Here is a 21,935-nt window from a genome sequence, read left to right as displayed (position 1 = left end):
TTTTTTTCCCACAAATAGAGCTTTCTTTTGGTGGTATTTGATCACCTGTGCGATTTTTAATTTTTGCGCTATAAACAAAAAAAAGCAACAATTTTGAAAAAAAAAACAATATTTTTCACATTCTGCTATATAACATTCCCCAAAAAAAAATTTAAAATAATTTTTTTTTAACAATTTAAGCCAATTTGTTTTCTGCTACATATTTTTGGTAAAATCGCAATAAGCATATTTTCATTGGTTTGCACAAAAGTAATCACGTTTATTAATTACGGGAAAGATTTATGTAATTTTTATTGTTTTTTTTTTTGTAATGGCGGCGATCTGTGATTTTTTTTGCGGCATTGCGGTGGACAGATCGGACCACTAACTGACATTTTTGACACTTTTGGGGGGACCAGTGACATTACTACAGCAATCAGTGCTATAAATATGCACTGTTACTGTAATAATGACACTGGCAGGGAAGGGGTTAACCCCATGGGTGATCAAAGGGTTAAATTTATGCCTCATGCTTACTGACATGGGGGGGGGATTCTGTGACACAGACAGAGATCGCAGGTTCAGCTATACTGAATCCTGTGATCTCTCCCTGTCTGTCACTGAGAAGATCCGCCTGCTTTGTTTACATAATCAGGCGGGCCTTCTCACAGTTTCCCCAATGATCTGGGAAGGGAGGCGGCGATCGCCGCCTCTCCTCCTCCGGCCCGACTCCCGCCGTGTCTAAACACAGTCCACTAGGAGTCCAGCAACGTAGGTCTACGTCGCTGGACCCAGGGGAGCCGCACTGCCACAGTAGGATTACTGTGAGCAGTCGGCAAGTGGTTAAATATAACTGCAGGCAAAACCTTTTTTAGTTTTGAATAGAGAAGAGAGGGATTAGAACATCTGGCATGTTTTTATTGATGTTTGTGCCCCCATTAGTGAGATTCATCCTTTCTATTTGTCCTGTTTATGATTATCATCAAAAGTGAAAGTAAAAGAAAATCCCAAATTTTGGGTTGTCCTCAGAACAGGACTAGTGGGGATATCTTCCAACGGGGATACTAGTTCTGGTGACAACCAGGGATCCTGTAATTTTAGAGGGATTTTTACTCACTTCTTGTTTTGGCACTGTGATGACTTAGTTGAAGTAATGACTCATTAATACCTATGGACTGTGGTAACATGGTAAAACACATCTTTTATCAGGTGTCACCTCTTTAGGATAGGTAATCAGCCTACTGATTAGAAAGGAATGAGTTTACTAAATAGGTGCAGAGTTATAACACATATTGCAAAATAGGGTCAGGATGGCAAAGAGCATGCATACACTGTAGAATAATACAAAAATGATTATAAAAGGTTCCCAATTAGGGATACTTAATTAGGATAACATGTGGCTACATAATAGCATCATTTCTATAACACTCTATAACAAGTGTGGAATTAGCGCTTTAATTAATAATTTCAGAACACACAGCTGCTTGTACTTATCCTTGCAAAAAGCATTCCTCTCAATGAAGTCCAGGGTAGTTGTGGTAATGCAGGCAAATAGCTGAAGGAATCCAAGGCCACCATACTGGAAATAGAACACTCTAGTAGAAATTTGGGAGGTGCTCCCCACAGTTGCTAGATCTTCCTGAGGAGCCACATACTATTAGGTTCCTGCCTGGCTGCCCTTATGCCCATATTATAAATTGTCACTCAAGGAAGAGGCTGGTATAGTGGCTGGTGCTGCCACCTTAGCAATCACTGACTTTGCCCAGCCCTATTTATTTTGTGGTCTGGAATTTTCAGCCATGTAAAGAAAGGTGCCTGAGATAGTTTAAAAAAAAAAAAAAAAACAAATGTAAACAGTAAATAAACACAAACACTTTTTGACCAGTCATTTAATAAAAAATGAAAAAATGCCCCACTATGCACATCAATGTCATTCAGTGATGTAAATCTGGTCATGCCCATATTTGGTCAATGACATCACCTAGGAGACCATACCTTTTTACCTCTTTGCGCCCGTGCTATAGCTGAAAGATGGCTACAGCGCTGGCCTAAATTGCCAGGAGGGTGTCCATGTATGTCCTTCTGTGCTCACGCTGCTTGATGAGATCCAAGCCCCCTACCACGTGATCAGCTATCAGCCGCTGACAGGTGATCATTTGATGTAAACAGAAGCCAGTACGCAGTGTGAGGAGGAAAAAAAAGCCAATTACCGACATCGGTCCCACACACGGAGAGTCACTGCTGCCTCATCAGTGCCCAACAGTGCCCATAAATACTGCTAAGCAGTTTCCACCAGTGCCACTTACCATTGCCCAGCAGTGCCACCTATCAGTGCACACCAGTTCCACCTATTAGTGCCCACCAGTGCTGACAATCAGTGCCTCATCATCTGTGCCACCTATTAATGCTGCCTATCAATGTCACCTACCAGTGCCTATCAGTGCCAGCTATCAGAGCCACCTATCAGTGCTCTTCAGTTCCACCTATCACCTCCCTTCAGTGCTGCCTATCAGTGCCCATCAGTGCTACCTATCAGTGCCCCCTATCAAAGCAGCCTTATCAGTGCCTCCTGATTAGTGCCCATCAGTGTTACCTTATCGGTGCCTATCAGTGTAGCCAATCAGTGCCCATCAGTGCAGCCTATCAATGCCCATCAGTGCAACCTCATCAACGCACATCAATGATGGAGAAAAATTACCTGTTTGCAAATTTGTATAACAAACTATGACAATAGTTTTCTTTAAAATTTCCCGTCTTTTTTTGTTTGTTTAGCAAAAAATAAAAACCCCAGTAGTGATTAAGAACCACCAAAAGAAAGCTCTATTTGTGTGAAAGAAATTATAAAAATGTCATATGAGTACAGTGTAGCATGACTACGCAATTGTTTTTCAAGGAGTGACAGCACTGAGAGCTGAAAATTGGCCTGGGCAGGAAGGGGGTTTAAGTGCCCAGTAAGCAAGTGGTTAATATACCCAGCTATTATCTACGAGATCTGTCATGTGTGGGTAAGAAAACTTTGGGAAAGGGTCATATCGGCAGTCAGTAGTTTTTTTCTCTTTTCAACGGGTGTCAGGCATTAATGATGATTTGTACTAGTCAAAGTGTGTGTGTTTAATTACTATTGAAATTTTCATTTAAAGGAGAAGTACAGCCAAAGCTTGTTTGGCTGCACTTCTCCTGTGGATCACAGGAGTGTAGTTCGTTGTGATCTCCTGTGACCCATTTTCAGCAGATAGCAGGCTTTAGCCTGCTGTCAGCTGACGTCACAGAGCCGGTCCAGGCTTGGGCAAGATCGTTGGGAGCCTGAGCCGGCCACTCCCATCCCCTCCAAAGCCCAGTGCGCCAGTGAGCAAGGGGGGCAGAGCAGTCAGCTCTCTGCTCAGGCCCTAAGAACCGAGCGATTGGCAGTGTTTTATCGCTTGGTTCTCAGTCTTAGTGCCAGAGGGGGACTGATCCTGCATCAGACTGAAGCGGCAGCCACCTAGGTAGGTATCATTCTGCAAAAAATAAGCAAACCTATACTTTTCTTTTAAGGTGAATGAAAGAGGGTACTATGCCCCTCTTACTTATTTACACGAGAAGGAGATATCTGGGGGGAAAGGGGCTTATTGATAAAGAGGGCTTCCAGTCTTTGATAAACCCCCTGCCTGAAAATCCCCACAACCAGGAGGCCCTTGTCCTCATCAACAAGATACCCCCCAACTTAAGGCATGTGGTCTGGTTTGAGGGGGGGGGGGCACGTGACCACCTCCCCTTTTTTGGCTAACCATGCATGTTCAGTTAACCTCCCTGGCGGTATGATTCTTTCCGGTTTTAGGTGCTGAAAGTGGTACAATTATTTTGCTAGTAATTCTTAACCACTTGCCGACTGCCTAACGCCGATCTACGTCGGCAGTCAGCCCCTCACAGGCAAAGTGACGTAGGGCTACGTCACTAGCTTGTGAGGGTCTAGGGAGCGAGCGCGCGCCCCCGGAGGCGCGCTCCCGCTCCCGCGTGGTCACGGACCCCCCCGCGCGTGTGACCGGCGGACCCGATGTCCGCCGGTCACTCGGCGATCGGCGGGGGAGAGGGAGAATGTCAGGCAGCTTGTGTAAACAAGCCACCTGTCATTCTCCTTGCTGTTAAGACACTGATCACTCGGATCTAGTATGTAGATCCGTTGATCAGTGTCCTTACAGCTGAAGCCACAGCCAATCACAGTAGAAAGCACGCCCCTAGGGATACACACAGCCCCTCCCTCCCAAATAAAGTTAACCCCTTCACTACCAGTGTATTTTTACAGTAACAGTGCATATATATAGCACTGATTACTGTAGAAATGTCACTGGTAACCCCAAAAGTGTCAAAAATGTCAGTCAAGGGTCCGATCTGTCCGCCCCAATGTCGCAGTACCGCAAAAAAAATCGCAGATTGCCGCCATTACACGTTAAAAAAAAAAACAACAAAAATGACAGAAATCTTTCCCTTTGTTAGTAAACGCGATAACTTTTGCGCAAACCAATCAAAATACGCTTTTTGCGATTTTTTTTACCAAACATAGGTAGCATAAAACAAATTGGCCAAAAAAGTTAAAAAATTTTGATTTTTACATTTTTTTTTTGGGGAATTTCATATAAAAAAATGTGAAAAATATTGCTATTTTTGCAAAATTGACGCTCTTTTTTTGTTTATAGCGCGTGATCAAAAAATCGCACAGGTGATCAAATACCACCAAAAGAAAGCTCTGTTTGTGGGAAAAAAAGGACACCAAATTTGTTTAGGTACAGGGTCGCACGACCGCGCAATTGTCCGTTAAAGTCACGCAGTGCCGAATCGCAAAATACCCCCTGGTCGGAATGGGGGTAAAATCTTCCGGGGCTTAAGTGGTTAAGGACGAGCAGCCCCAACCAACTATTTACATATGATTTTTTTTTTTACTGTGCGTTCCTCTTTATAACATCTCAGGTATGATAAAGTTTGAAACACAAAATCAAAAATTACTGTATAATATAATAAATGACTATAAATAAGACAAAGTATATATATACACACATTATATATATATATATATATATATATATATTTTTATATATATACATAAAGTACAGTAAAACTGCAGGAAAGGGCACCGGGGGGGGGGCAAACTAATATCATTTTATTTTATTTTGCAATGAAATCAGTGTGTTTGTGTTTTTTACTTTTCAAATTTGCCGCCGGTTCCACCCCCCTGCGAGCGTCACGTCGCAGGAGACAGAAGCCGGGGCTCACAAACATGGGGCGGAAGGTCCGGCCGCCGTATGCCGAAGGGACACCTCTTCCAGGATCCAGCGATGCCCCCTGGCGGTACCCCGAGTGTGGCTTGGGGTTACTGTTTATGGCAGTGAAATTCCACCCCAAGCCACACTCGGGAATACCTCCAGGGAGGTTAAGGGTCAAATGTTGGCTTTTTGGATGGACCCTGCTTTATCTCTTGACTTTTACATGGGGTTCTTACTTAAAGTTCATAACAGACCCAAAGGCCATTACTGTTTTTAAAAGTAGTATTAATCGCTCAGCATTTTTTAGTTTAACACAATGAACACCGAAAAATAAACATTCCCTATTAAAATACTTGTTCATTTTTTTTTTCTGTAGTGCTTGAAGTTTACAACTTTCAATTCTGCTTTCCTGTACTTTACAGGAAAGAATTAACAGTTGACATTGCAGTCTCCAGTCAGTCTGTTAGCTTGGAGAAGGGAGGGGGAAGAGAAGGAAGGAACAGGGGTATACCTTGTCATCCTCAGCTATGGGGCTGAGTGTTTCTATTGATTCACATAGTGTAGGGAGACACAGTTTCAATCCCTGTATACAAGGGTGGCTCCTGCAAGGGAAAAGAGACACCCTGAAACAAAGAAACTGGAACAGCAGTCATGGTACTAACTTAAACAGGGACAAAGGCAAAGGTTTAAAAGATAAGGAAGCTGTTTATAATTCAGGGCTCTTCGATGACTCTCAGAGATATCGCCTCTCCAGATTGATCCCTTGTTAATCTTAGCAATCGTCAAGAATCTCAGTTATGTGAAATAAATTACCTCTCAAAATAAAAATAAAACTGGCATAGTGCTCACGGTGTCATATTTATTATAACAAGAATAAAAATTACACTTACACAGGTCGAGGAAAAATCACTCTAAAACCACATATACACTGCTGCCACAGAGAGCGGGCTGGCTGAGATGGTTTCATCATTTAGAGGTCATCAAGGGCACACCTGACATCAGAATGACAAAACCTGTGGGTTATGGTTTGTATGGAGGACAGTGATAGTGGAGAGAGAGCTAAGAGTGGACTTCTTCAGCTGGTTAAGGCTTTATAAGAGATAGCCACTCGCAACGACCACAGTATTTATGTGGTTTTACAGCAATATTCCCTTGACCCATGTGAGTGTAATATTTATTCTTATAATAAAAAACACACAGTGAGCACTATGCTAGTTTTATTTTTATTTTAAGAGAGAAATTTACCCCACATAATTGTGACCCTTTATGATTGCTTAGATTAACAAGGGGTCAATCTAAAGAGGAAAGGAAAGTTCTCTGAGAGCCATCTAAGAGGCCTGGGTTAGATTAAAAACCACTTCTATGACCTTTGTTGTGGGGTTATTCTCAAAAGAGGAGGGTGTGCCCAAAAGGGGAATATCACAGTGGAGGCTTTTCTCTTGTACACTATCTCACAGGATTCAAGAAAGAAATACCTTGGTGGATTGCCATTTATGTCTTATTGTGGTGGATTGCCATTTATGTCCTATTTCACATATTGACGTTTTGTTATATTTTGCACTTTATTTATAACATGTCGGGATTAGCAATTTTTGGACTTTTCTTTTGTAGACTTCAGCATTATACTGATATTTTCTTTTTCTACAATTTGTATGTTATTGTTGTATTCACGTAATAACTTTTTTTCAATATTCTGTGATTATATACTATAGTGCAGCATGTTTTACATACTATTTGGAGTCATCTATTGACAATTTGCTTGCAGCTGGGTTTTAAGTACGTTGTGCGCAGAATTGCCTTTACACTTTGTCTTTCTCCTGCAAGGTTTCTCTGACCTTGTCAGACAGCAGTGGATCTACAGATTGTTCTTCAGCTATCAGGCTGCTTCACCTTAGCCAGGCCACCCCACTCTTCCCCTTCCCCTATGACATATCTCTGCTGCTATGTTTTGCAGTTCTAGTGCATATTGTGGAATTAATTCTACTTCTCTCTTCTTCTACAGATGAAGTGGGCCCTAAGGTGCCCTAATGCTACTGCTTGGCAATACACTGCTTCTGTGTGGTTAACTATCTTTTAAATATTAAGGTTAAATATCTTTTCCAACAGAGCCAAAGAATTAATTCTATGGCGTTGTTACATAGACGACGCCTTGTTCATTTGGAAAGGGAATGAAGAATCCTTACACCATTTTATGGACAATCTCAATTGCAACGACTGGGGGATCAGATTTACCTATCAGTTCAGCAATTCTTCCATCAACTACCTAGACTTGGTTATAAGTAGAAGGGGCCTGGGATTTATAACAAAGACCCACTTTAAGCCAACAGACAAAAATGGATTTATATCAACAGACAGTTGTCATCATCCATCTTGGCTCAAAGCAGTGCCCAAAAGTCAGTTTCAAAGAATCAGAAGAAATTGTACTGATGATTCTGACTTTCAAACACAAGCACAAATACTAAAAGGTAGATTTATAGAAAAAGGATATGATTCATCAAGTTTGGATGACGAAATTAGTCTTATTGGAAAACGCAAACAAGCTGAACTTATTACACCGAAAGAAATAGGCGAATCTAATCCAAAGAAAAAAACGGGATATGAATATGCTTTCATTACCAAATTTTCCAGCCACTACAAATGGTTGAATCACCTTTTTAAAAAACATTGGGGAATAAAAGGGTGATAAAATCTTGGGATCAAGTCTACCTGGACAACCACAGATGATATTCCGTAAGTCCAACAATTTGAGAGACATGATCGCAAAAAATCCTGTAGAAAAACCCATACAACCCAACATGTTCCCCAACATGAAAGGATTCTTTCCTTGCAAAAATTGCAGGATTTGCAAAGAAGCAAAAACGGTAAAAAACAGAAAATTTAAGTCCACAACTACAGGAAAGGAATACCCAATAAAAGATTTTATTTATTGTCACACAAAGGGGGTAATTTATGTGGTCACATGTAGTTGTGGGAAGCAATATATTGGTAGAACCATTCGGACTGCCAGTATCCGAATCGGAGAACATTTGACCAATATTTATAAAGGCTTTCAAGGACATAGTTTATCTAAACACTATGCATCTTGCCACCAAAAAGACCCACGAGATATGACCATTACAGTGATTGAAAAATACAATCCCCACTGGAGTGGAAGTAACTTAAGAAGGTCCATTTCCAGAAGAGAAGTCTACTGGATCTATGAAATGAAATGTTTTAGACCCCTAGGCCACAATATTGAGTGGGACATAAACTCATACATTAACAACAGTTGAGTAGATACATAAAACACTTTTCCTCTTCCTCTCTATTCATATATATCTACTCTCATCAACTTGATTAATATATTGATATGATGAGGCTGTGGGGTGACCGATAATCCCAGTGGAAGCATCATGGGGGGGGGGGGGTAGGTTGTTTAACCCTCAAATGCATGATTGTTAGAAATGGGATATTGCGATCTTCCCAAACCAACCTCCTCATACCTATTGTTTTTACATGTTTTAAATAAAGTCTTAATATTCAATATTTTTAATATATTTTAAAATGCAATTTTAGTATGGTTTTATATAACATGCTATTTTAAATCCTTTAGATTTGTGTAGGGTATTAGATAATTTTATTTCTGAAATGTTATCCCTTATTTACACTTTATATATCCATACCCTGTGGGAATACCACAATAGGGTTAAATTTTAGATGTATGAGGCAAGTTACTTCCGGTGTCAAAGTTCATATTAGACATGTGGATTAACACATGCAAAACAGTTCAAAATGTGAAGAGTACTAAGATTTACATGTAAGTCCGCCAAAGTCTATAGAACTGAATGGTTTTCCATTAGAAATTAGCCTAACATACTGCGGCGATACTCTGTGGTTCACATCCTGTTTGAAACAGGAATGACACCGGAAGTAGACAAGCGGACATACATAAAAGGGCATGAGTGACGGCGCCGACTTCCCTCCTGTCTCCGTGGAAGCCTATTGAAGAAAAACGCTGCGTCAGAAGTAGGAGGAGTCGCGCCGCCACTCTACACATCGCTGGTATTGTACTGCAGACAATCCGCGGATACTGGTCATTACAGGCACTATTCACAACAGATTTCTGTAAGTGTATTCCATCTTTTAAATAAATTTATTTGGGGATAATGCACTATTTGTGGCCTTCCTTGCTTTTCTCTCAGATGTGGAATTGCTGTGGATAGTAAATCGAGGACAAGTGCCAGGAGAAACTTTCCCATCATTTCAGTACAGGAAGAAAAGGAACATTTTGATATGCTCTTCATCTCTTTACATCTGGTAAGGAGCTGTCTGAATATTTGGTGAAGGGAATATTGATTCACTCTGAGTTTATTGAGGTGTTATCAGGAGTTTCTCAATAGCGATCATTTATATGCCCTTTTGCAATTTTTATCTGGTAAGAAGCACATCTAGAAGGTGGTGGGAAACTGTCACCAACTCATTGTAATCACTTCATCACCAGTTTATTTTCATCACATCTTCACATCACCATCCTTTCGTTGCACAAAGACTGAGTTTGTTCAACAGATATATTGGACAATTTGTGTCATTAGGCTGTTGACTCAGCATATCACCTTCATTGATTCATATTGTACTTCACCCGGTGGACAACTTATTGAGTTTTTGGACATTTTCTTTGGACTCTATGTGTGGTCATGGTGTTGACCTAACACACGTTTGAACACTCACCCATTATTGTTTAATTGTCATCACGTGGTGGATTATATATTGAATTTTTGTTTATATGTATATGTTTATATTTATATGAACACTCATCACATTGTAGCGCACCAATCAATTTTCACATATGGTTAACTATCTTGGCTAGGAAATCCTGGTCTATTGGTGGGAGGTGCAGTGTTAACGTTCTTGCTTCCCACTCTAGGGCTTTATCAATAGGGTTTTATTATTATTAATAATAATTAGGGTTTTTATCAAAAGGGCTTTATAGAGCAACCTCTCCAACATTTCATTCCCTCTCTCTGATCACCACCTCATTAGTTTCAGTCTCTCCTTGTCCTCCTCCTTACCTTCCAACTACCGAACAATTACCCGTAGAAACCTTCGCCATCTTAACCCTTCACTTCTTTTTTTCTGCTACAGATTGTCTCTTCAACACAATCTCATCCCTTTCCTGCCCCAACGTGGCCACTTCTGTCTACAACAGTTCACTGTCATCTACCCTGAATGCTTTGGCCCCCCTCACTACACACAGAATCAGGCCCCGACCACTACAACCCTGGCAGACAGACAATACCAGAAGCCTCAAAAAACGTAGTCGCGCTCTTGAGCGTCTGTGGCGTAAGACTAAGTCACAGCAAGATTTTAGCCATTATAAATCTACCCTTCAAAAATACAGTTCCTGCCTCCACACTGCCAAACAGACCTACTTTATCACTCTCATTAACACCCCCTCACACAGTCCCCGTCTACTCTTTTCTACCTTCAATGCTCTACTTCGTCTTCCATTACTTCCACCCACTAACTTACTCACTGCCCAAGAGATTGCCAATCACTTCAAAAATAAGATTGATACAATTTGTGAAGAGATCTTTACACTACAGATATCTCCCTCACCTTACACACCTTGTCCTCCTGCACAATCAATACTTCACTTGTTTAACCCAACTACTGTAGAGGAAGTCACTAACATTTTTTCTAATGCCCACCTAACTTCCTGCCCCCTGGACCCTGTCCCTTCTCAAGTACTACGGTCACCCTCTGACTCTATCCTACACTCTTTAACTCATATCTTCAACCTCTCCCTCTCCACTGGCATCTTCCCCAACTCTCTAAAACATGCGCTAGTAACTCCCATACCAAAGAAAGCCTCACTAGACCCCACCAATCTTAATAACTTAAGACCCATCTCCTTACTCCCTTTTGCTTCCAAACTCCTTGAACGTTTAGTCTACAACTGCCTGAGGAAGCACCTCATTGAGAATAACCTCCTTGATCCCCTTCAGTCTGGATTTCGCCTGCAACACTTCACAGAAACTTCTCTCCTAAAACGTACAAATGACTTACTAACAGCTAAAACCAATGGTCACTACTCAATACTCTTACTCTTGGAGCTCTCTGCTGCCTTTGATACTGTTGACCACCCCCTCCTTCTCAAAAAACTCAGTCTGCTCGGTCTCCGTGGCTGTGCTCTCCATTGGTTTGAATCTTACCTATCTCACTGCACCTTCAGTGTCACTTACAATTCCACTTACTCCCCTGCAACCCCTCTTACTGTTGGGGTCCCCCAAGGTTCTGTCCTTGGACCGCTACTATTCTCAATCTATACCTCCTCCCTGGGTCAATTAATAGCCTCCCATGGCTTCCACTACCACTTCTATGCTGATGACACCCAAATCTACCTCTCTACTCCTCAGCTCTCCCCATCAGTCTCCTCCCTCATCACTGATCTACTAACAGACATATCAGCCTGGATGTCTCACCACTTCCTCAAACTGAATCTATCTAAAACCAAGCTCATAATATTTCCTCCTCCACGTGCCCCTTCCCCGGAATTCTCTGTCAAGATCAATGCAACAACTATCAGTCCTTCCACACATGCCAGGGTGCTAGGGGTAACCCTGGACTCTGCACTGTCCTTTCAGGCTCACATCCAATCCCTGTCCAAATCATGCCGCCTTAACCTCCGCAACATCGCTAGAATAATGCCCTTTTTAACCAACGACACCACCAAGCTTTTAATTCACGCCCTGGTTATCTCTCGCCTCGACTATTGCATCTCCCTCCTCATTGGATTACCCTTACATAGATTATCCCCCCTTCAATCCATAATGAATGCTGCTGCAAGACTTATCCACCTTACCAACCATTCAGTGTCATCCACCCCTCTCTGCCAATCCCTTCACTGGCTTCCACTCACCCAACAAATAAAATTCAAAGTGCTATCAATAGTTTACAAAGCCATCCACAACTCTGCCCCCAGCTACATCACTAACCTGATCTCAAAATATCAACCAAGCCACTCTCTTCGGTCCTCCCAAGACCTCCTGCTCTCTAGCTCCCTTGTCACCTCTTCCCATGCGCGCCTCTAGGATTTCTCCAGAGCTTCTCCCATTCTTTGGAACGCTCTACCCCAATCTGTCTGACTGTCCCCCAATCTATCCATCTTTAGACGATCCCTGAAAACTCTTCTCTTTAAAGAAGCCTACCCGGCTACTAACTAATAACACTGTTTCACTTGCTCCATCAGCTCATCCCCCACAGCTATTGCCTTTTGTATCAATTGATCCTCCCTTTTAGATTGTAAGCTCTAACGAGCAAGGCCCTCTGATTCCTTTTGTTCCAAATTGTATTGTAACTGCAATGTCTGCCTTCATTTTGTTAAGCACTGCGCAAACTGTTGGTGCTATATGAATTCTGTATAATAATAATAATAATAATAGTAAATAATAATAACTATCAGCCAGTTCCGTGGCTCAGGGAGTTGAGGGAAAGGAGGAGCCTGGGCCTGCAACTATGCATTTCAACTAAGTGAGCTACACTACAATACATTCTTTAAAAAATTGCTTTAAAAAGTACCATAAAATATATTTTCTCTCAGTAAAAATGTTGCTTTGTGCCTCATACTCCAGTGCTCTATGCTGCCATAGCAAAGCATTCACAACCTTCAACCACCTTCAAAAAAAAAAAAAGAAAAAGAAAATTGTTAGTACAATGTCTACTTGAATATTTTTTCTCTGACTTAATTTTGACTTCAAACCCATGTTGCTATTTTCTATTTGCAAAACTATACAAATTATTCACAGAAAGGACCAATGAGAAAATGGTGTGTTTCATTTGTAGGCATACTGACAAAAAACCTATTCTCAATTCTAAAAATAAAATGTAAGCATCTTTCTGCTACAGGTTTAGTGATGTGACTTTCTACAGGTTGAATTCTGCTGTAAGGAAAATGAAAATGCAGATAGTATTAGATGCACCCTAAGAAGTCTACATAAGTCAGCAGGGAGCCAGTGTCCTTTGAGACCATTGCTGACAAGGAATCTGTGTATATTTATTGATCTAAGTATTACTGTTGAAAAGACAGCAACAGGAAAATAACACTATGGGCAACAAACAGACTGATCAAACAAAGGGATGTCAGTTTTCTAAAGACCGTTTTTTTTCTGAAGTCTGCTGTCCTGTTCTGATCTATGACCAGGTTACTTCTAATTACCAGAATGCTGTAGTCAGCAGGTCTTGTGAATGCCCCAGGACCACCTCATCTTAAAGTTGTTTTGAAGCTGGTCATTAATTGCTAAGAACACTTCATTTGTCAACCTCTCCGTACAAAGAAAATACTTTTATTTCCAAGCTCCTTTTCACCGGTAGTAACTTCTTTAATCCTGCTGTATAAAACTTAAGGACAGAGCAAGGTCAAATCCATATCTCATAAAGGAAGAATAGACTTTTGCTCTTATCCATTTGCCAAAGCTTGCAATCTAGAGGACTACAAAGGATAAATAGTAGGGTTCTTTGCACGAAAGCACAAGCAGTGACCTCAGCTGCTTCAGTATGAGAAATGGCTGCTATTAGACTGAGGTAATGGTTGCAGCAACAATATCACTCTTAACTTTTCTCTCTCTGTACCAGGGTGCAGAATAGGAACTCTACATAGGTGTTTATCCTTTTGTTAAAATCTATTGATTTAAAAATACTGAAGATAAAGCCTCAGTATATAGAAATTGTAGAATTTGAAAAAAAGAAAAACATAAATGTTATTTAAAGAATACAGTATATCCAGGCAATATAATAAAAATACATTTAGTACATCTTTGCAATACATGCACATTTTCCACAGTTTGTCTCTTTAGGAAAACTGCAAGTGCAGAAAAATACACGATAGTCTGCCAGAAGACCAGTATGCTTATAATTTTCTGTTTGGGATCACAATAATAGCAAAGAGATAAACTCCAGAGATAAAAAAAATAATTCTCCCACTCTACAAGACTCTTGTGCGGCTGCATCTTGAGTATGCGTCCAGTTCTGGGCACCGGTCCTCAGGAAGGATGTGCTGGAACTGGAGAGAGTCCAGAGACGGGCAACAAAGCTAATACAGGAACTGAAGGATCTCAGCTATGAGGAAAGACTAAAAGCATTGAGCGTGTTCTCTCTGGAGAAGAGACGCTTGAGAGGGGATATGGTATCAATGTACAAATACCGTACTGGCAACCCTAGCATAGGGAACAAACTATTCAGTGAAAGGAAATATAAAAGGACTAATGGGAATTCGCTAAAATTAGAACAAAAGTAGTTTAACCTTAAACCCGTAAAGGGTTCTATACCGTCAGAGCGGTAAGGATATGAAATTCTCTTCCACAAGCATTGGTGTCAGGGGGGAGCATCGATAGTTTGGAAATAAAAAAAATTATTGGATGGGCACATTAACGACCACAACGTACAGGGGTATGCAATGTACTATTGACACTTATACACACACTCATCATAGGTTGAACTGGATGGACTGGTGACTTTTTTCAACCTCAATAATATGTAACTACAGTATATATATATATATATATACTGTGACAGGATGAAACGCTGTCACTGTAAAATCGGCAAGTTAACCACTTACCGCAAACTGACATAGATCTACGTCGGCAGACTTTGCGGGGGTATACCGGGATGATGCCTCTAGCTAGCGGCACCATCCCGGTATCGTGGTTAACAGCCGACGGTCGGCTTTCCGTCGGTAACGACCGATGCGGCTCGGGTGCCGCTCGATCGTTACCCGGGTGAGCGGGAGGGGACGTCCCCCCCCCCCTCCCGCCGCCTTTCGCGACTTTGCTCGGGGCTGGATGGAGTCCCGATCAAAGCCGGAAACGGCTTTGATCAGGTCTCCGATGACGTAACCCGGAGGCGGCATCCATGACGTCACTTTTGGGTTACTCTGCTGCAAAAGGCGGCAGATTTAAAAAAACGCTGTATGAAAAAATGCAGTTTTTGGCGTTTTGCATACATGAAAGTGTAGTGGAGGGGTCGAGGGTCTTTTAGACCCTCGATCCCTCCATAAAGAGTACCAGTCACTGCATATTGGTGTCACAAGGGATGTTTACATTGCTTGTGACAGCAATAACAGTGATCAGATTTTTTTTTTTTTAAAACCTGTAATAAAGTTAAAAAAAATAAATAAATAAATAGGAAAAAAAAAGTCGAGCCGCGAATGAAATCGCTGTTCAAACCACACATGTGAGGTATCGCCGCGATCGCCAGAGTGTGATAAATAATTTAAAAAAAAGAGCTACACTCTAACTCTAAACTGGTAACCGTTAAAAAAATTTAAAGCGTCATCTATTGAGATCTCTACTGACCGTAGTTTGTCGCCATCTCACCGGTGTGCGCAATTTTAAACCGTAACACGTTGGGTATCTATTTACTCGGCGTGACATCATCTTTCACAATATACAAAAAAAATGGGCTAACTTTACTGTTTAGTATTTTTTAAATGCAGTGAAATGTGATTTTTCAAAAATTTTCCAAACAAATGGCGTTTTAAAGACCGCTGCGCAAATACCGCGTGACAAAAAATATTGCAACGACCGCCATTTTATTCTCCAGAGTCTTTGCTAAAAAAATATATATAATGTTTGGGGGTTCTAAGTAGTTTTCTAGGAAAGAATACTGATTTTAACTTGTAAACAAAAAGTGTCCGAAATAGGGCTGGGGCTTAAGTGGTTAAAGGACACAGAGTTTGCACATTGGCTCCGTGCAGGACTACAGAGTGTAGCTGTGGAGTGGAGACAACTGCTTTTGCAGCTTTCTCCAGGTTTTGGTATACCTGAATGGGGCTCTGTAGTTGGGAGATTCTACAGTGTCTTGGGTGGGATGGAATCTCCAACCCTGTGTCTGGGTTTTGTGGAGGACCAGCAGGGTGTGTGCTCAGGTGCACACAGCCCTTATAATGAAGGTTTAGGAAGACCCCAGGGTTCCCAGTTAGAGATTGGTTCGCCCAACAGACAGGAGGTCTGTTCATAAGGAGTCAAGGGGACTCCAATCCTCTCTAGGAGTCAGAGGCTGCAGGTAGCAGGCAGAGCACATGTGTGTGTCTGAAGTGACAGGAGACGGCCTGAGGACTAATGCCCCGTACACACGTGCAGATTATCTGAAGACTTTTGTCTTCAGATTTACCTTTTCTATGTAGTGCAAGGGCCTGCCGGATTGCATACAAATTGAAAGTGTTTAGGTTTGACCTCATATTATATGGTTTTGGTAAGTCTACAGACAAAAGTCTTCAGATAATCTGCACGTGTGTACGGGGCATTAGGCCACAGTAAAGCTGTCAGCGTCAGAGAATTTATGGTCTGGGGATGAGGTCGTGAGCAGATGTACTGCTGATGAAAAGCTGTGTGAGAACTTAACCACTTGCCGACCGCCGCACGACTATCTATGTCGGCGGTCAGCCCCTCACAGGCAAACTAACGTAGGGCTACGTTGCTTGCTTGTGAGAGGCTAGGGAGCGAGCGCGCGCCGCCGGAGGCGCGCTCCCGCTCCCGCTCCCGCGTGGTCACGGACCCCCCCGCGCGTGTGACCAGCGGACCCGATGTCCGCCGGCCACTCGGCGATCGGCGGGGGAGAGGGAGAATGTCTGGCAGCTTGTGTAAACAAGCGACCTGTCATTCTCCTCGCTGTAAAGACACTGATCACATGGATCTACTATGTAGATCCGTTGATCAGTGTCCTTACAGCTCAAGCCACAGCCAATCACAGTAGAAATCACGCCCCTAGGGACACACACAGCCCCTCCCTCCCAAATAAAGTTAACCCCTTCACTACCAGTGTATTTTTACAGTAACAGTGCATATATATAGCACTGATTACTGTAGAAATGTCACTGATAACCCCAAAAGTGTCAAAAATGTCAGTCAAGGGTCCGATCTGTCCGCCGCAATGTCGCAGTACCGCAAAAAAAATCGCAGATCGCCGCCATTACGCGTTAAAAAAAAAAAAAATGACAAAAATCTTTCCCTTTGTTAGTAAACGCGATAACTTTTGCGCAAACCAATCAAAATACGCTTTTTGCGATTTTTTTTACCAAACATAGGTAGCATAAAACAAATTGGCCGAAAATGTTAAAAAATTTTTCATTTTTAAATTTTTTTGGGGGGAATTTCATATAAAAAAATGTGAAAAATATTGCTATTTTTGCAAAATTGACGCTCTTTTTTTGTTTATAGCGCGTGATCAAAAAATCGCACAGGTGATCAAATACCACCAAAAGAAAGCTCTGTTTGTGGGAAAAAAAGGACGCCAAATTCGTTTAGGTACAGCGTCGCACGACCGTGCAATTGTCCGTTAAAGTCACGTAGTGCAGAATCGCAAAATACCCCCTGGTCGGAATGGGGGTAAAATCTTCCGGGGCTTAAGTGGTTAAGAGCCAGGTGGGCTAGTATTTTCAGTTGTGTGTTTACTGGGGAAGATCCCCTGCAGGGGAAACCTATGTTATGGACTTTTTATTTTGCCTTTTAAAAAAATGGGCTACCAGGCCCTCAAAAATATAGTTCCTGACTACACTAAATCACTTGAAAAACGAATCTGCTACTGAGCTAATGGTCCACCATGTTACAATATATATATATATATATATATATATATGTATATATATAATGATTTCCTTATCAAACCTGTAGTCTTTATATATAGAACTTGCTGCGCATCACATATACCATACACTTGATTGAGTAAAATAAATTCACACAGCTGCTAACATCCGATCCTGAATCAGAAAATCAGATCAAACCCCTCGTTGGTAACCACGTGACATGCCGCAGGCTCCTCCTATGCATTTCGTCATACTAATGGTGTCGTCAGGGGGTGTGTCCTTGGTTGAAACAAGCCTTAGAGGATACAGCTATAGGATTGCAGGTAGTCAATGCTGTACATCTGTGTACCGCCGCCGTACCCCCACCTCACACCAGCATTCAGCTCACAATACAGCGCGGCCTAGAATAACACCTAGCAGGATGTACCGGATGTACCGCGAGACTTACTGCATGGAAACAGTACGCAAGTATAGCCCGCCTGCGTGCGTGCTCCCGAGGATGCAGGTGTATGCGGTGTACTGTTTCCATTCAGTAAGTCTTGCGGTACATCCTGCTAGGTGTAATTCTGGGCCGTGGCTGTATTGTGAGCTGAACGCTGGTGTGAGGTGGGGGTACAGCGGCGGTACACAGATGTACAGCATTGACTACCTGCAATCCTACAGCTGTATCCTCTAAGGCTTATTTCAACCAAGGACATACCCCCTGACAACGTCATTAGTATGACGAACTGCATAGGAGGAGCCTGCGGCACATCACATGGCTACCAACGAGGGGACGCGGCGGCAATATTTCTGGTAGGATACCAGGTTGAGGACTCTCTATGATACATGCCTGCCTTCACAGCCTAAAATGTGAGTTGCCATTTGTTTGTTTTACTTACAATATAAGTCCTTTGACGTTATTACACCATGGAAGTCGCTTTTTCTCCCTATATGTACTGGGTATGAGAGGAGCGGGTGCGGTGGCTGAAGGAGCTGGTGTGAGTTACCTTGCTGTCTCCAGGATTGTTTTTTCCCCGCTGTTCATGATCCCTGTAATGGGGATCATGGCGCTCTGGTAAGAGGCTAACTTTATCTCCATGGTGGTGGCTATCCTCACATCTTGCTTGGAGTGGTGGATTATTTGCATGATCATTGTTGGGACTGCACAGTTTGTGGATTTTCTCAACATCATGATTATGTATCAACCTCTTGTACATGAATTTTTTAAGGACTGATGGACAATCTGTTCGTATACATTGTGTCTTCATAGCGCTACATCATTTACTAAACCTGTAGTCTTACTTTAAATGGATATTATGTAGCAAATGTCATAAAAAAACTATTATATCAATGGTCTAGGAATGATTATTTATGGTCAATGACAAACAGGAATGTGAATGTTTGATCACTACAGACTGCATTTCTCATTTCTCTGCAGCATTTAATGTAGTTTGTTTTTCTTTAAACAGTAGTTACTCAATTCAAAGAGCTTGTGAGATGCAGACAGCAGGCAATTACAAGTGAAGGGAGAACAATGAATATTATTATGTTTTATCATTGGAAATGCAATTTATTATTGGTCATTTTTGATGTTATCTAAATATATACCAATTACTTGTGTTAGAACTCTCAAAGGCATCTAATTTTTACATAATTGCTGACATTTACATAATCTTTATGATAGTGAGTTTTGTATACCCTTCATTTCCTTGTATGATTTATATATCTAAACTTATTGTTTTATGCCAATAAAATGTGTCTGCAGTCTGCATATTGTAACAGTGCTAGGCCCTGCCAATATCTGAATTTAGGAAAAAGCAACACAGCATTCACACTATGGCAGAGTTTGGGGCTCCTGAGTATGGTTTCTGAGCAAAGGAGACTGGAGTTTCAGTTTTTTCTGGGTTTTGTAATCGTGGATCAGGGTCCAGAGTCTGAAGACTTTCAAGAGTCTTGCTTGGGATGAAGTCTTCAATCCTGTGTACAGGACTTACTGGAGACCTGCAGGTGGTGCGAGTGTGCAGGTGTGCACACTCATTATAAGCAAGGACCTGACCATCGTGGAGGGCTCCCATTTGAAGGCAGGCCAGAGCTCCCATAAGGAGACAGTTGTGTGCTACATCAAGGAGGTTGGCATACTCCCATTAGGATGGGCGATCCACTGCACTTCATGTTAATGCTGCCCCAGGCAGGAGGGAAAGAGTTAACTTTTTTCCCGATCTTTTTTGGCATGCTTCCTACTGGGCTTGTCCCTCTTTCCTGTGCTCATAAACTCAGGAGGAAGACTTTGCCTACAGGAGTTCCAGCCACGTGGGAGAAGGAAAGGCTATAAGCTGAAGATGTAATCTGAACAGCCAAGCATTCACTCTAAGGGGAAAGGAGCCTGTATGGGAAACTGCTACTAAGCCGTGTAGTCTCACAACACACAGCTTGCTGCATGGTAAGGAAATACACAGACACCAGAAAGGTGTGGGAGAGTACTTCTGTCCTGATTTTAGCAAAGCTGCTACAAACCTGTGTTCTGGAGCCTTCCAGATGTAGGAGGATTCCTGGGACTTGCAGTGCTCCCTGAATATACCAACCAAGGACTCTTTCCTGTACAGGTATGCTGGGGCAGCCACAGGCTTGTAGTTATAGATTGAGAATGTTAGGAAAGACTGAACTTATTATTGGACTGTTGTCTTGTGATTCTCATCATGCCTCATTACTCACATAAAGCTTATGAAACTTTGCCTTTGCTTGGGTTAAGTTACTAAAGAGGTGTAATGCAAGTAACTGACACACAGCTTGGGTCACTAGCACATTAGGGTTTAAAGACATCAATAGAAAGAGTTAACACAGTGTAAAGCTATAGTGGTTACCAAGGGTAATGAAGATTTGGCAAGCAGCCTAATGTTAAAGTGGTTGTTACCTTTAAACAGAAATTCACTACCAGCCCCTCTATTTTATTAAGGCATAACACACTCTGTAAGTGTTTTATTTATTTTTTTAAACAAAGCATGCAAATACCCTTTTTCAGATATATTCAGGCCAGTCACCTGACTCCCGGCCGCTTTACAGCTACGATCCAGGGCTACAGTGGGCAGTCACCTGACCACGGTGCTGGCCGCTCAGCCCCTCCCGCTGTAGCCCTGGATCAGTGTAGGAGAGTGACCAGGAGCCATGTGAGCGACCTGAGTATAGCTAAAAAAGGTATTTTTTTTTTGAAGTGACAATTTTTAAACTTTTATTTTCTAGAAACAGCTGCGGCGGGGGAAGCAGACACACAGCCACAGACACAGAGGAGCTGAAAGACGGGGAGGGAGGGAGAGAGGAGACCTGCGGATGGCGGAGGCACATAAACTGACAGCGGTAAACAGGGCTCAGTAGCCATGATTATCATGGTCAGCACATGGAGGGGGACACAGGAACAAGCAGGATCAGCCATGTTTTTTACAGCTTAGAGAGAAGCAGGTTAGACAGCACAAGCACTGTGCTGTTTAACCTGCTATAGGGGGAACCGGAGTTCTCTCTCTCTTTTTTTTTTTTAGGGTTGCAAACACTTTAAATTTGTTTGTGTGGCAGGTGAGATAGCCTCTTGCAGCAAGAGAGTCCTTCTGCAGCGATCCCTCTCCCATAGCAACGAGAGCAGATCTGCACCACTGAAGAGGAAAAGTTAATTAAGTGCATGCATGGAGTCCAGATTATTTGTTTAAGTGTATGCGGTGCTTGGCATGAGTAAAGGTATCCCATGTGCCAGGCATGCCTCTGCTTTTAGAGATGAATGTACAATTGCACCATCTTCAGGTAACTGTCAGGTCCACATGACAATGTGCACTTTTGCTGTAACTTGCATTTGGATGGACACGCTGAGCCTTGTCCACATCCAACCATCCAGCATATCACTACTACCTCACTCCCAGTAACAGTATGGGGTTCAGCCGTGCACCCAGCATGAACATCATGCATGCACTAAACTTTACTTGACTCTTCCATAACTGAGTACAGGCTAGGGACCAGTGCGAGCCCTCTCTTGCTGCTATGGGAGACAGACCAGTTACGAAGAGAGCGCCAACATCAACTCCCTCCAGAAAGAGGCTATCCCACCTGCCCCAGGCACACACTTAACAACAGGCTTCCTGGTAGACTTCTGTTACCATGGGTAACCACTTGTATCTACCACACTGCGCTAACTTTGGCAC

The sequence above is a fragment of the Pelophylax lessonae genome, assembly GCF_965119305.1.
Source record: "Pelophylax lessonae genome assembly, chromosome: 5".
Classification (NCBI taxonomy): Eukaryota; Metazoa; Chordata; class Amphibia; order Anura; family Ranidae; genus Pelophylax; species Pelophylax lessonae.
Note: the sequence above shows the minus strand (reverse complement) of the source record.